We start from the raw sequence: 13079 nt of genomic DNA on the forward strand, positions 1-13079 counted from the left end.
AAGCTTGAGGCCAGTATGGACAGTGAAGATTCCAATGAATGTTTAGCATTCTCATGACTTCCTGTCCGACTTGGGCAGAGAAATGAGTTTCACGGTCTGAATGAATGCATTCAGCAATTCTCCAGTGAGGGGAGAAATCTTTGACCAATCATTTTGTGGTGTGCATGGCTGTCCTTCTTTTGGTGGGATATGCTTCAACTCAACGTGAAAACTTATCAACTATCACCAACACATCTTGTTTACCTTGACATGGGGGAAGGGTGATGTAGTCGGCCTGCAGGTGTTTGAACAGCCCTGTAGGTGCTGGGGTATGAGCTGCAGGTGTTGACACTCCAGCTGCATTGTTGTTAGCCTGGCACAGAACACACTGTCGCGCAACGTCAAATGCATGTGCACGGAACTTAGGGTTCCACCATGTAGAAAAAAAATGGTGACCCATAATCTGGACACCCACGTGTCTTAGACTGTGGATTTGTTGAGCTAAGTGTGGCAGCAGTGCTTCGGGAGCAACATATCTTCCCCCTTTCCTCCATATACCAGCAGAATCTAGGCTTGCACCCTTGTCCATCTGTAACCACACCTCTAATTCAGGAGCATTAGCATACATGTTCATTAGGGAAGACAGTATCTGCTGTGTGACAGGCTTAACCTCATCCGAGTTTGTAAGGTTTAAGATTGTGGCAGCTGAAATTGAGACAGAGGGAAGACTGCACGCCAATTTTGCTGCAGCATCAGTCATAGCATTACCTCGAGCTTCAATATTGTTGGAGGCACAATGTGCCTTAACCTTGGCTACAGCCAAAGGTGTGTACATTCACACACCGACAAAAGATCAGACAAAAACAAGGCATGTTTGATGGGCGTGCCTGCAGCTGTTAAAAGGCACATTGCCACCAGATACTGACAAAATCATGTACAACACCTAAGGCATATCATGAATCTATGTAGATTGTAGCAGTACAACCAGTAACTAGGACACAGCCATTAGTCAAGACCACAAGTTTGGCAACCTGAGCTGAGAGGTGATCAGGGAGGCAACTCTGAGCTATCACTCTGTGTGATGAGCAAACAGCCCATCCAGCATGCCTGCATGCAGGACTTGAGCTGAAACATCTGTAAACAAAATTATGTCTGGATTTTCCAGAGGAATTTCAGAAACGCTTGAAGGCTGTGAGTGTGAGAGCATCACACAATCATGATCATTATCACCCAATACCTGTTCATCTTGTGTATCACACATTGCAGTCATTATTAATGATGAGGGATTGGAGATCTTAGCCCTTTGCAGGGTAATGTTAGGTGCTGTGAGAACATCGAGCCAATTGCCCCATCTCTGGGCAGTCACTGTGATCACATGAGCTGAGGACAACAAAGAAAGAACAGCATGAGGACAATGTACAGTCAGATGATATGTCAACACTATTGAAGCACAAGCAGTAACAGCTAAATATGTGTCTTGAAAAGCATGTAAGCATGGACCGAAGCCACTAGCAATAATGTCCAACTTAGCTGAATAGTAGTGGACTGGGCATGATCCTGCAGTAGGCATGCCGTCATGAACCCATCATGCTCATGCACATACAGGGTGAAAGGCAGCTCTGGTTGCACAAAACCTAAAGCAGAAGCTGATGAAAGAACAGCTTTAAGTTTTTCTTACAGCAGACATCTCTAAAAAGAATGAGAAGCAGAAGGGGGAGGGGGAGGAAACAAATCTGAATGGGAGGGGCGTTGTAACATCTGAATTATTTGCCCTGCCATCACCAGTGAGATGGCGCTGCCCAGTGAGTCAGGCTGAGAAACTCCTAATTTGGAGTGCATTTCTCACTCCTGCATGCTGAGACACCCTGGGTACTGCAGAGTATTGTAGTCTCAATCTTAGTCTAAACAGTTGGCTTTTGTATGTGCAAGCAACATACCTAAGGCCAGTTAAGGAAAACATGAGAGAAAAACATAAGACAAAAGACAAAACACCTTGACAAAAACACAATCAAGGACAGAAACCCCAAAACATAAACATCTTAAATGATTGCATCATGGAACATAAGGAAAAATATTTCACAACATCTTGACTTTTAATAACTATCACACACTGCCAATTTGCAAATTTATTCTAATAGATTGTCAAACCCACCATTATCTATATTGTATACAATTTTCACCTTTAAATTGTGATGTATGAATTAGGTTTAAACGTGCCATTATGGACAGGAGAAGAGCTTTCCCATGGCTTAACATGTCAATTCATCCATCAAACACCAACATTCACTTAAATGTACTAACAAAATTTACAATGCATTCTGCAGCAAGCACCATTAGTTTACAACACACATTCACTATCAAATACCAACATCATATGACTTTCCACACCATAATCCAACCTCAATATGAGTTAAACAAACTTCAACATTCATCAATGCCAACACGTATAAGCATATCCACTAAACAGCAATATCTTCCAATAATAGCTATATTCATCATTAAACTAACATAAGTAGCTCTTGATAACTCAAAATTCCCCATCAAACACCAAAGCTCTTGAGTAACCCCAACATTCTCATACAAGTATAGTAAACTCAAAAATTCACGATTCACCCACATACACAAACATCAGTAATTCTCAACAAGCTAAGTAGAAAAAAGTGCTAAACATAGAAACCATTCTAGGGAGCTCCCAGCAAAATATACACACTGGGACTGTACAAAATCATTGGCATATAATTTATCTGAAATGTGCTTTAAAACAGTTGGTCCATATATCATCAACCTAACTCCACTCCTAAATTCAGAAATTGTGTCTTCGTTTTGGCATTTGATTCTTTTTTTTATAGACTTGTGTAAAGCATGTTTCTGTGTAAACATTCTGATGAGCCACCATCTCCCTTGTGTAGCCTTTTATAATTTGCCATCTCTCAGCCCAAGAAATGAGACCGTTTACATGAAACACATCATATCTATCATATTGACCTACCAGATATACCTTCCCAGAAATCATTATAAGGAACCCAAGTTTTAAAATAATTATGTTTAAAATCATCTCATGAACTCTGGTCACACATTTCTGAGAACATCTTGACCCACACCTGATAGAATGTAAGGATGTGAATACACCTTAATGGATCACTTTACCCTTTTTTCTCACCACTCTCTCCTCAGATAAAATGACCCAAACATATCCTCAGATTCCACTACCTTTTGTGCTACTTTTGACTAGTTTTTCTCTAATGGTAAATACAAACATGGCTAACCCATACACGTTGCATGGTATTTTCCACAAAACTTAACTGAGGATACAGAACCAGGGACCTCTCAGCATCTCATCTAATCTATATCTCTTTTTTTTTTTACAGCTTAATTTACAGACACTAATCATCCATAACTTTAAAACCAGCTCTCTAATATTGTGCATATCCCCCTTGTGTAACCAAAACAGTACTGGCCTGTTGAAATATTGACTAGACAAGAACAAGAATTTCCTCCTGTTGTAGCCTTTGCAGCAACAGCATGCTTCTCTACTTCTCCATATCTGTGAATGTCAATCAGAGCAATTATTCCTACTCACTCAGAAGCAGCAGCAGCAGCAGCTTAGCAGATCTTGTCCGCCAAGATCAAACCTCTATTTACACTCAATTCCTATCTATAAAACCTCATTTCGAGAGTTGTCATGACCGAAAAATAGTTATCTAATCAGCCAATCATGTGGCAGTGTCACAATACAAAAATCATGCAGATACAGGTCAAGAGTTTCAGGTAATGTTCACATCAAACATCAGAATGTAGAAAAAGTGTGATCTCTGTGACTTTGTTCATGGCATGTATATTGGTACCAGATGGGCTGGTTTGAGTATTTCATATCAACAAGGCTCATTTGGTAGCAACAACCCTGCCACATAGGTGAAGTCACAGAGATCACTTTTGAACATTAACTGAAGCTCTTGAGCCATATCTGCATGAATTTATGTACTGTGCAGCTGCCACATGGTTGGCTAATTGGATAACTGCATAAATGAGCAGGTATACAGGTGTTCCCCTTAAAATGACTGGTGAGTGTATATAATACTTGACTACCTGAAGCCGTGCAACCCCAGTAACCCAAAGGCTTGTTGAATGTTTTGTTTGTTTAAGCAAGTTTTTGACTTGAAGAGACCAGCCAATTATCTAGGTCAAAACTGTCAGATATTCATGGCCCTTTGGGGGCATTTGGTTGCATACATGGTGATCTAACCTTGGGGACAACATGGCCACACACACACACACACACACACACACACAGAATCATTGAAGATACTACAACACAAATGACTATTTCAACAGGCAATAGATATACAAAAATATTTTATAAAACTCAGGTGTGTTTTTATGCCCCAGGCCATCAAGATTTAATCCAACTTTGTTCAGTAAGTTTGGGCCTTATTTTTTTATTAGCTTAGCATGTTAATCACACAAGTCAATTTCTCCATGCCACATTAAAGTGGTAGTAAACAAGAAGTCAGTTATTCTGCTCTCTTAAGTATCAGGGATGTGCATAATACAACAGCAATGGCAACACAATGTGATAAGGTAATTGGGAATAATTATATCTTCATTGTTATGCAATAAAATAAATGTTACTTCTCAGTGCACTATGCATTGCAGGATATTTTGCTTTTCCAACCTACAATGCCCTGCGAGTGTCGTGGCAAACAATCTTTCCAGGGTAACAAAAAACTTCAGTGACAGAGGGTTTGTAGATGTCAAAAAGTAATCAAACTTTATTGAAACAATAAAGTGAAACCAATCTCCATTGCCTTAATTAATAATTCATATCTATATGATACCTTACATTTGTGGTACATGTGCTGTCAGTTGAATTTTCTTAAAGGTTTTATCAGGACATGGTTTTTACTTTGTCCCATAATTCACCCTTATACCTTAATGATTTTCTGGCTTTAGTCCCAGCCTGGTACCCTTCCTCCTGGAAATCTTATCTGTTATGTTGACACTGGTTTGCAATCTTAAAGGGTTTGATTGGAAACACAGTTCTGGTGAATGTCTAATTGCCATTTATTGGCATAAAGCTGCTTCAGACAAAACACAAGGTTCTTCTAACAACAGGAAATACAGAGATATAGAAGGTTCTTCTACCTCAACAGCAAATACAGAGATACAGAGAAACACCTGCTGTGCAGTAAAACATAGAAGTCTTCTAGCTCAGTACACACGTAGAATATAACTTGATTAAAAAGTGTTTTATGGTTTTAGATTATGCTTCTAAAAGGAAATACCTGCTGTGCAGTAAAACATATCCAAGTATTAGTTACACATATTGATTACACTTTGTCAATATATTCTACACTGCATCCGGAAAGTATTCAGAGCACTTCACTTTTTCCACATTTTGTTATGTTACAGCCTTATTCCAAAATGGATTAAATGCATTACCTCAAAATTCTACAAACAATACCCCATAATGACAATGTGAAAGAAGTTTGTTTGAAATCTTTGCAAATGTATTAAAAATAATAAACAAAAAAGCACATATACATAAATATTTACAGCCTTTGCCATGACACTCAAAATTGAGCTCAGGTGCATCCTGTTTCCACTGATCATCCTTGAGATGTTTCTACAACTTGACTGGAGTCCACCTGTGGTAAATTCAGCTAATTGGACATGATTTGGAAAGGCACACACCTGTCTATATAAGGTCCCACAGTTAACAATGCATGTCAGAGCACAAACCAAGCCATGAAGTCCAAGGAACTGTCTGTAGACCTCCGAGACAGGATTGCATTGAGGCACAGATCTGGGGAAGGGTACAGAAACATTTCTGCAGCATTGAAGGTCCCAATGAGCACAGTGGCCTCCATCATCCGTAAATGGAAGAAGTTTGGAACCACCAGGACTCTTCCTAGAGCTGGCCGCCTGGCCAAACTGAGCGATCAGGGGAGAAGGGCCTTAGACAGGGAGGTGACCAAAAACCCGATGGTCACTCTGACAGAGCTCCAGCGTGTCTCTGTGGAGAGAAAAGAACCTTCCAGAAGAACAACCATCTCTGGAGCACTCCACGAATCAGGTCTGTATGGTAGAGTGGCCAGACGGAAGCCACTCCTCAGTAAAAGGCACATGTCAGCCCACCTAGAGTTTGCCAAAAGGCACTTGAAGGACTCTCAGACCAAGACCAAGACAAAGATTTAACTCTTTGGCCTGAATGGCAAGTGTCATGTCTGGAGGAAACCAGGCACCACTCATCACCTGGCCAATACCATCCCTACAGTGAAGCATGATGGTGGCAGCATCATGCTGTGGGGATGTTTTTCAGCGGCAGGAACTGGGAGACTAGTTAGGATCGAGGGAAAGATGAATGCAGCAAATGTACAGAGACATCCTTGATGAAAACCTGCTCCAGAGCGCTCTGGACCTCAGAATAGGGCGAAGGTTCATCTTCCAACAGGACAACGACCCTAAGCACACAGCCAAGATAACAAAGGAGTGGCTACAGGAGAACTCTGTGAATGTCCTTGAGTGGCCCAGCCAGAGCCCAGACTTGAACCCGATTGAACATCTCTGGAGAGATCTGAAAATGGCTGTGCACCGACGCTCCCCATCCAAACTGATGGAGCTTGAGAGGTCCTGCAAAGAAGAATGGGAGAAACTGCCCAAAAATAGGTGTACTAAGCTTGTAGCATCATACTCAAAAAGACTTGAGGCTGTAATTGGTGCCAAGGGTGCTTCAACAAAGTATTGAGCATAGGCTGTGAATTCTTATGTACATGTGCTTTTTTTGTTTTTGATTTTTAATAAATTTGCAGAGATTTCAAACAAGCTTCTTTCACGTTCTAATTATGGGGTATTGTTTGTAGAATTTTGAGGAAAATAATTAATTTAATCCATTTTGGAATACGGCTGTAACATAACAAAATGTGGAAAAAGTGAAGCGCTGTGAATACTTTCCGGATGCACTATATACTAGCTCACACAGCGTGTGAATTCACACTTCCCATTTTGGCTGTTTTTGGTAGACGGTTATACATTTTCAGAACAATAATATGTTTGTGATCCCTTGACCTGTTTGATTTCACACTTCCCATTTTGACCTGTGTGAATTCACACTTCCCATTTTGAGCTGTGTGAATTCACACTTTCCATTTTGACCTGTGTGAATTCACACTTCCCATTTCTTGTCTGAGCTGTATTTTCCATATGTGGACATAGTTTTTTAATGTTCTTTCTAATTTTTAGAGTATGTTCTTCAATAAACAAAAACTTTCTCCCTTCATTAGTATCACTTAATGGCCTTGGTGTGTTGTTAAAAGAACCATGTGCTGAATACGACACACTGTGAAACCCCATTCCGTGAAAAAGTCATGTCCCTTCTGCATATGTTTTGCTAATACACAAGTTCACCTTTTACTCCTGTGTGTGTGTATGTGTGTGTGGTCTTTTTGCCTGTGCCTGGTTTCTCTTATCTTTAACAGGCCATCTGACAGTTCCTCATTCTTGTGCTGGTGTGCTCTTACGCAACCACCACAATGTCTAATGTCAAAATCCAGCTGTCTTTAGGTTTTAACATTTCACTTGACGGTTCAATATCAGTTATCTATATTTTATTCATTAGCTTATATACTTTATATTTTATCCCAAATTTCCTACAGCATCTTAATATATGCTGTGAACTTCGTCTTGTTTCTTTTAAAAGAAGCAAAATCAGAATTTCTGCATTTGATTTCCAGATAAAATGAAGCCTTAGATCAATCCTCTTACCAAATGTTTAAACAATATTCTAGCAGGCCTCCCAAGCAAATAACTAAAGCCTCACTCGGCTGCTGCAGTGTTATATTGCTTTTAATGTCAGTAGGAAATTATACAGTGATGTAATAAAAATAGTCATATTGGGTTGGACTTTTGTCATGCTATAATTTATCATACTTATACAACCCTAATGCAAACAATTGTATTATGCTGAGAATAGTCCCTCTAACTGCTAATGATCTGAGGTGTCAAAGTTATATTTTCAGACATGAAATACCTTTGTTAGAAGTAGTGGTTTAACAGTTTAGCAAAAAAAAAAAAAAAAAAAAAACAAATGAGAGAAAAAAATCTTGTTTTTTGTGCTCCACTTTCTCTGTTGACTATTGTATGACATATTGATGAGCAGGGTTGGGAGGGTTACTTTAAAAATGTATTCCGTTACAGTTACAAATTACTCCATAAAAAATATCATAAGTAACGTAATCCAAGTATCACAATATGAAAGTAATGTAGGTAACACTTTCTATGAAGCCCATGCTTATATTGAATTATAGGCCCATTTAAAATTATTTATAAGCAAGTATTACTACTCTATAAACACGTTTATAAAAACACATAAAGACCTATACTTTGTTATAATAACAGTTATAGCTACATTTATATTATTGTTATAATTGCTTAAAAGTGATGCACTTGCTTTTTCAGTGCCCATGCTCATAATTCATTATACACCAAGTATTTATTAGTCAGTCTTATGGTTCCTTGAATGAATCCATAAAAATACAGCCTGCATTTTTATAATGTTAGTATATTAGTTACAATGACTTGTTAGTAATGCAGAATTATTTATGTCCAATAAGTGAATTATTTTATATTGTTGTTGATAGTTGTGTTGTGCTGCCTTATAAATACTTATTGTGAGTTATAATACAATTACTAACCTTTATGAATGCATCATTGAGGCTTTAAGTAAAGTGAAAGCATAGGATGCAGTTTTCATAATGCAAATGTTAAGAAATCATGAAGATGTGTTTTATTTGTAAATGTATCTACTGAACAATAATGGTTTTAATAACATAATGAAAAAACAGAAATCATATTAACGCAAACAGTTGCAAAGTTGTTTTTTTTTTTTTTTTTTTTTTTTTTTTTTTTTAATGTTTACATACCATCAAAATATTGTAACATTAATTTTTGAATAATGTCAAATTTCCATGCATATGGCTGAGGAGCTAGAGCTTTTAACAAGTCAAACATTCTACTCAAACAAATACTTGACAAACAAATCTCACACTGTGTCTCAGAAGGTGCTGGCATTGATGGCACTGCTGACTGCAGCAAATGAGGAGAGCTTTTCCACACACTCATTCCATGGTGTTAAAGACCTCAGGAGCAGCTCATTTCAGTTCGTTAATATGATTTGTTGCATTTATATGTTTTTTCATTATCTTATTAAAACCATTATTGTTCAGTACTAACATTTTTACCAGTACACTCGTGTTCCATTCTGCCAGTGGAATGGAAACCGACTTATCTGACACTTTCAACCAGTATAAACAAATGACTTATTTTATAATGCAAGTCTGTTATAAGATTGGCTTTCTGTGTGTGCAGTGTCATGACGGGAGCTCACACCAGGCTAAGCATGCGTATTTTTGTCGGACGCCACTGCGAATATGGGCGGGAACAGGATAGGATATCATGTGTCCTCTTTTTAAGCTGTTTTTATGATCTTTCAAAGCTGTGTTGTAAAGTATAGGATAGCTCGATACCGCTAAAATTAGCGCTTCCATTTTTTAATTTCTTTTTTTTTTTAACTAAAAAGGTCACGATCATCTATTGGCCACACATCTTTACGTGATAGAATTATGCAGGTCAGAGTTCATGAAATTTGAACTTTCATCATATAGCGAGCTTGAGTTTCCGGTCTACCGTTTTCAGATGCGTTTGCGCCCTAAACCTACTGTGACCGCCCAATGACTCTGGTGAGGAATTAAAGGTTTTTTAGAGGAAGACAGCACGGATTGAGCCGAGGAGCATTCCAGCATGGGGTGGACACAGTATTTGAAAAGTACGTAAATTATGTTGCTTTCTATTTTTAATTTTTGCTTGTAGTGTGGAAATATCTTTTTGCAGGTAGTATGGAACTATATTTTTCTACATGTAGCATGGCAGTAATGTTTTTTTCATATGTAGCATGGCACTGCATTTTTTTATAATAATAAACAACAGCAAATGCACCAGCAAGGGTTATTTGAAAGCTAAATACAAATATAGAATTATTATTGTTATTATATAAATATAAAAGCCAATTTAGCATTTACTATGGGTGATTTGGGGTATTTATTGTACTTTGTATTCATGATCATGCATTGTTGCAGAGAAGAAGAAAATGCTCCAGATCCTCCTCACACTTCTTCTGAGGCCTTCTCCCCCAACATCCACATGGAGGTTTCCTCTGCAAAACTGACAGCTCCATCTACCCCCCAGAGAAGTCAGAGAAGAGAGGTCACTTGTGTGTCACTCATTTGAGCCATTAGGAGAGCTAGTGCTCCTGCACCTACAACATAACCTGAACAGGACAGGTGGCACAATGTTAACGAGGATGATGTGCCTCCCGTACAATATCACGTTTCTCCTGCCCACACTCCTGGGGTACAGCTTGATAGCCACCAGCAGTACAGTTCTCTAGAGCTGTTCTATTTATTTTTTGGTAAAGCCACAGTCTCTGCAACAACACAAACCTGTATGCAGAGTAAAATCAGAAGGATATGTAGACAACATGGAGTCCTGTAACTAGCCTGAAGCTGTGCAAATTCCTGGGCATAGTCACTTACTGTGGCCTAATAAAGCCATCAAGAATTTGAGATTTGTGGAGAAAGAATAAGCTACATGAGTTTCCATTCCAAGACTCTGTCCTGGCATTCTACAGATTTGAGGTAATATTCTAGATCCTGTAAAACAAATGTCAAAGATGAGTAGAGTGACCGGCTAAAAGGCAGCACTGGCTATGATTGGCTCTTTTATGTGAAGCCCACCAGGAAGCAGCTCTTATTGACATGCAGGGTATACTACCAACCTCACCAGAACCTGGTCATCGATGAAAGAATGGTAGCCACAATGTCTAGAATATTGGGAGTTTGAAGCCATAAGTTCAGCATGACTGAGCCAGTGTAGACTGCAGCTGTCAGTGAAGTGTCACAGGTGGCAGAGAAGAGGCCAAGAGGCTCAACTTCTGTCAAGAGATACAAAGCCTCAACTGGGAGAAAACACTGTGTACTGCCTTCAAAGGAAGAAGTACAGTAAGACTATTTACAAATGTAGGTGTTGTAATGTGTTCCTGTGTACTGTAGTAGACCATCTTTGTTTCACTGAGTAGGGATGATATCAAGGACAACCAATCTCAATGATGTGCACTAGACTGTCGTGGAAATTAGACAACACTCACAGACTCGTCCTCTGAAGGTAAAAAGGTTTATTACAGAAAAATGGTTAATACAGGATAGAATAAAGCAGGATAATGAGAGTGCTCTTAAGTGCTTGTGCTGAACCACTACTATATATATGAAATGCAGAGCAGGACACACTTCTGTGTAGCGATAAGAGGCAGTTTGAGGCAGTTCAAACAGGCTTTGTTTTAGGGTCTTAGAAGATGTGCAGACGATCCTTGAACAGAAGAACACGTTTGTGACTCTGCATGCAGATAAGCATTCTGTACTAATCTAAGTGACATAACATAGCCTTCTTAGGCGTTATCCTCTGATGGGAATGAAACAGAACAAGAACAACCTATGACAAAGTAAAAATGAATAATTTCCCTCACAACTCTGACTCAGGTTTTTTGCACATTTGTTCATGTTTTGCATGCACTAGTTTATGTTTTGCACTTTCATATTTGTTGTAAATAGCTATTTTGCCTCCTAAAATCCAATCCCACATCCCTGTCTGCATGCCTATATTATATATGTGACAGTGCTGACAGGGCTCTGGTGCTGATTTCAGTAAAGGCTAAATGAGATGAATAAGTTTCAAACTTTTTATTTGTGAAATTGCACATTTTTTAGCTAAGCGTTTCATGCTATTCCCATTTGTTATTTCATTTTGTGCCATTTGGATACATTTTTTGTGTATTTTGTTGGTGGTTTGTGCCATCTGGACATGTTCTATTTGTGTAATAAACACATCTTCATGATTTCTTAACATTTGCATTATGAAAACTGCATCCTATGCTTTCACTTTACTTAAAGCTATCAATGATACATTTATAAAGGTTAGTAATTGTACTATAGCTCACAATAAGTATTTATAAGGCAGCACAACATAACTATCATCAACAATATAAAATAATTCACTAATTGGACCTAGATATAAATCTGCTTTACCAATAAGTCATTATAACTACAATATAATAACAGTAAAATGCAGGCTGCATTTTTATGGATACATTAATGGAACCATAAGACTGACTAATTAATACTTATAAATTTGTGTATAATCCATTATGAGCATGGGCACTGAAAAAGCAAGTGTATCACTTATAAGTAATTATAACAGTAATATAAATGTAGCTATAACTGTTATTATGTGTCATTATAAATGTGTTTATAGAGCAGTAGTACTTGCTAATAAATAATTATAAATAGGGCTATAATTAATTACAAGCATGGGCTTCATAGAAAGTATTACCATAATGTAATCTGATTACTTTTAGATTACTTCAAGGTCACATATGTAAATAAAGTCAAGAGAAAAGCAATATGATGTGAAATACTTTTATTTAGAGCTTATGTTAGAGCTTAAAAACATGTTCAATGTTTGGATTTGTTTTAAGAAAATAAATAAATAAATCGATTAATAAATAAAAGATCACTGTACCTGATCACCATATTCTGGTTTTCTAAAAAGAGGACACCTTTTTTTCATGTCTTAATAGTGTTCAAAATAGTGTTACTATGAATGCAGATTTTAATACATTGAAAAAGACACACTATTAGCATCGCATAAATAAACAACTGAGACATAAACTGAACAAGTTTCACAGAAATTTGATGAACAGAAATGGAATAATGAGTCCCTGAACAAAAGGGGGTCAATATCAAAAGTAACAGCGAGTATGTGGTGTGTTCACCAGCTGCTTTAAGTACTACAATGCATCTCATCCTCATGGACTGCACCAGATTTGTCTGTTCTTGCTGTGAGATGTAACCCTACTCTTCCACCAAGACATTTGTAAGTTCTCCATCACGTCTGGAGGTAACACATGGTTACATGTAATTTTCCACTGCAAGGACAATCAACAGTCCTTCCTGTCTCCCTGTAGCACTGTTGTAGGCGTCTTACATTACCGACAT

Source organism: Ictalurus furcatus, chromosome 4 (genome assembly GCF_023375685.1).
Source record: "Ictalurus furcatus strain D&B chromosome 4, Billie_1.0, whole genome shotgun sequence".
Lineage (NCBI taxonomy): Eukaryota > Metazoa > Chordata > Actinopteri > Siluriformes > Ictaluridae > Ictalurus > Ictalurus furcatus.